Here is a 4,349-nt window from a genome sequence, read left to right as displayed (position 1 = left end):
GCTAATAACGGGCACACGACTTGCAAGCCCGTTATTAGCGCCCTGGTCCCTTAGCGGGACCCGTAACGGACGTGTGGTCAGACCACATGTTCCTTACGGTCCCCGCCAAGGGACCTTGGAATAGGGCGGTAAGGGATTCCCGGCACCGGTCTCCTTACCGGCGCCGGTATCCCTTACCGCCCACCTTGTAATGACCCCCATTGTGGAAAAAAAGTGAATCCTAAAACAGTACAACCCCAGCTTTGCAGTTTATTCCCCTTCTTTCAATGTTTATAAAATCAAGAAAATAAAGTTTTACCAAATAGTAGCAATAACTTATTTTTTAATGCATCCACTAACTCATGAATTTTATGATGCGTACTTAAAGGTTTGTTATTCTAAGCCATAACATTGAATTTTAAGTGCGCTTTGTAAATATGCATTGTTTTTAATGTATAAATATGATGCATTATGTAAATTGCGGTGCTGCAGAATCCATATACTTTATGATATTGGACAAGTCATGTTTTACTCATTTTCTTCAATCATTGCTTAATACAAATCAGAATTATATATATGTCCCACCCATATTACTTATTAAATGCAAAACATTATTGTTTTGTGGTGCATTTTACTCTCATGACAACATTATGGATTATACAATTGTCTCACTTTAGGCGGAGAGATTTTGAGAGAGACAGAAAGACGGAGAGAGAGAAAGAGAGAGAGAAACAAAGGTAGGGATCTGCAGCTTGCAGCTCTCCAGATGTTTTGCACATGATCCCTCACCTGTGACTTTGCAGGCTGGAGCTCATGGGAGTTGTAGGCCAAAACATCTGGGGCGCCAAAGGTTTCAGACCCCATGTGTCACAGCAATGTACCAGTCATACGTGAGTGATGGGTTCTGCTAGATGTGGCCGTGCGCCAATTGTGTTCTGTTTCAATTGTAAAGCTGCACCGCAGGAATAACCTCGGTGTGTCAGTGCATGTCGTGATGGGGTCTAGCAGTAAAGTAGCTCTTTTTCACTCAATAAGGATTATGAAAAGACTGGAGGCTAGGGGTGCTTGCAGGTTGGAGGTATTAGGCTAAAAATGAAGAGATTAAGTTTCAAATGTTGAATGTTTACCATGCTTGTCTTTTTCCATTGCCCAAGCATGATCCTGTCTCCCCTCCCAGTGACCAACACACTCATCAATGTACTGATGAATATAACATGAGTGCCGCCACATCACTATTCTGGCATGCTCGTCCTGCCCATGTAATGCATGGTTATATTGATAAACCTCCATCATTTGGTTACTCTTGCTGCATGGATATCGTTCCCTCGAAAGAGTGCAGACTTTCCAGACCACCTTCTGTGATAGCTCCTTCTATAGTTGGTCATTATCTCAAAAGCTTGCCTGCAGGCTACCTTATGTTTAAACTTAATTGGCACACAAACGGCACATCCCTCCACCCTGCCGTAGCGTGCAATCAATATTTCCCATAATTTATACACCTTAGCTGTACTAATATATACTTATATGCTGGTTTGCTTTGTTCAGTCCATGTGAACCCAGGGACCTTGTTTCTTCTATGAGTCAATGGTCTTCCCTGATGACCCCAATTGCTCTTGTTTCTACACCAAATACTAATGATGCCCCTTACTAGGGACCTGTCCTCTAATAGGGTAAGGGGGCACCCCACGGGGATCCTGCTTGCCCTTTCCCTTAGGCGATGCTAATCCTACTTCCAAAGGGGGTGGCTCACCCTTGTGGAGACTGGATGAATTCCCTGGACTCGTCACACTGCTCTTGAACTGTTCATCTAGCCCTGTACTTCTGGATCCTGTGTCTCTCTCTGACACTCTGTATATTCTGTCTTCTACATTCCATTCTTGATGCACCAGACCTTACCCCAACAATGCCCTAGTTAGGAACATTCTTATTTTGCTATGAGACTCGATTTAACATTATTGTACTATGCATATTTTTCATTTGCAACCTGAGGGTCCTACGTGGCCTTGTGTCTTACCTGTAGTTATTCACTGACCAGTCAGAGTCTATTGTATGCAAGGCAGAGGGTAAGCATCTGAATGGTTCGATCTGTCCTCCGTGACCCTCCGGGTCCACCATCCTGGCATGGATTCAGTTTATGTTTCAATTGCGCTGCTCTTTTTTTATGTGTTTTTTAATTCAAGTTGACAACATAGAGGGTAATTCATAGAAATTCGCACAAAAGTGGCACACGCGGCTGGCGCACAGCGTGCCCGTGCGAATGTCTGCGCCAGCCGCGTGCGCTAAAATCGATTTCTGCGCACAGCGTATTCATGGATGTTCGCATCCAAAACCCGCCGTGGCGCAGCGTGGCGCAGCGACCCTGCAGCAGAGCCAGTTACGCCCCCAAGAACGCCCTCGCGCAAGGAAAAGTCTTCAAAATCCCCAAATAATCGCAAAGGGCTGCGCTAACCCTGGACCAGTTCACAGGGCTGGCAAACAGCAAACGCCAAGCGGGGAACGTGTATTTCAGTGGTTCGTGGGAAGTTCCACACGCGATTGTCCTGTGTACGTGTGCATCAGGGGTGCGTGGGAAGTAACACATGCAAAAGCAGCAGGGTACGTGTATTTCAGGGGTGCGCGGGAAGTATCGCACGCAAAAGCAGCAGGGTACGTGTATTTCAGGGGTGCGCGGGAAGTATCACATGCGATTCCATCAGGGTACGTGTATTCCAGGGGTGCGTGGGAAGTATCACACGCGAAAACAGCAGGGTACATGTATTTCAGGGGTGCGCGGGAAGTATCACATGCAAAAGCAGCAGGGTACGTGTATCTTAGGGGTGCGCGGGAAGTATCACACGCGATTCCATCAGGGTACGTGTATTCCAGGGGTGCGCGGGAAGTATCACACGCAAAAACAGCAGGGTACGTGTATTCCAGGGGTGCACGGGAAGTATCACACGCAAAAGCAGCAGGGTACGTGTATTTCAGGGGTGCGCGGGAAGTATCACATGCAAAATCAGCAGGGTACATGTATTTCAGGGGTGCGCGGGAGGTATCACACGCGATTCCATCAGGGTACGTGTATTACAGGGGTACGCGGGGAGCACCACACGTGAATTGCACGTGTGGGTCCTCCAAGGTGTTCCCTCTACACCCTCCACGACCCCTGCAGGTGGCCCACACCACAGGGGCCTACCCTGCACATGTCCTGCCGGCAACCCATCTACCATGGCCATGCCCCCCAGCCAACCCACATGTCACCTTGCACTACTGCCCACCAACGCATGTCCCCCTGCACCCCCAGCCACCAGGGGCAGCCTCCACCAGGCCCCCACCCAGGTCTCCCTTCACCCCCACCCCCAGCCACCAGGGGCAGCCTCCACCATGCCCCCACTCATGTCTCCCATCACCCCCACCCCCCAGCAGTGCAGGGGCAGCCTCCACCAGGCCCCCACTCATGTCTACCACCACCCCCACCACCCCAGCAGTGCAGGGGCAGCCTCCACCAGGCCCCCTCTCATGTCCCCTATCACCCCCACCCCCCAGCAGTGCAGGGGCAGCCTCCACCAGGGCCCCCACTCATGTCCCCTATCACCCCCACGCCCCAGCCACCAGGGAGCCTCCACCAGGCCCCCACTCATGTCCCCTATCACCCCCACCCCCCAGCCACCAGGGGCAGCCTCCACCAGGCCCCCACCCATGTCTACCACCACCCCCACCTCCCAGCAGTGCAGGGGCAGCCTCCACCAGGCCCCCACCCATGTCTCCCACCACCCCCACGCCCCAGCAGTCCAGGGGCAGCCTCCACCAGGCCCCCACTCATGTCCCCTATCACCCCCACCCCCCGCAGTGCAGGGGCAGCCTCCACCAGGCCCCCACCCATGTCTACCACTACCCCCACCCCCCAGCAGTGCAGGGGCAGCCTCCACCAGGCCCCCACTCATGTCTACCACCACCCCCACCCCCCAGCAGTGCAGGGGCAGCCTCCACCAGGCCCCCACTCATGTCCCCTATCACCCCCACCCCCGAGCAGTGCAGGGGCAGCCTCCACCAGGCCTCCACTCATGTCCCCTATCACCCCCACCCCCCAGCCACCAGGGGCAGCCTCCACCAGGCCCCCACTCATGTCCCCTATCACCCCCACCCCCCAGCCACCAGGGGCAGCCTCCACCAGGCCCCCACCCATGTCTACCACCACCCCCACCCCCCAGCAGTGCAGGGGTAGCCTCCACCAGGCCCCCACTCATGTCTCCCACCCCCCCCACCCCCCAGCAGTGCAGGGGCAGCCTCCACCAGGCCCCCACTCATGTCCCCTATCACCCCCACCCACCCGCAGTGCAGGGGCAGCCTCCACCAGGCCCCCACCCATGTCTACCACCACCCCCACCCCC

This window comes from Ambystoma mexicanum, chromosome 3p, assembly GCF_040938575.1.
Source record: "Ambystoma mexicanum isolate Mex_15411 chromosome 3p, UKY_AmexF1_1, whole genome shotgun sequence".
Lineage (NCBI taxonomy): Eukaryota > Metazoa > Chordata > Amphibia > Caudata > Ambystomatidae > Ambystoma > Ambystoma mexicanum.
The sequence above is the reverse complement of the archived record's forward strand: the minus strand, read 5'-3'. Positions refer to the sequence as shown.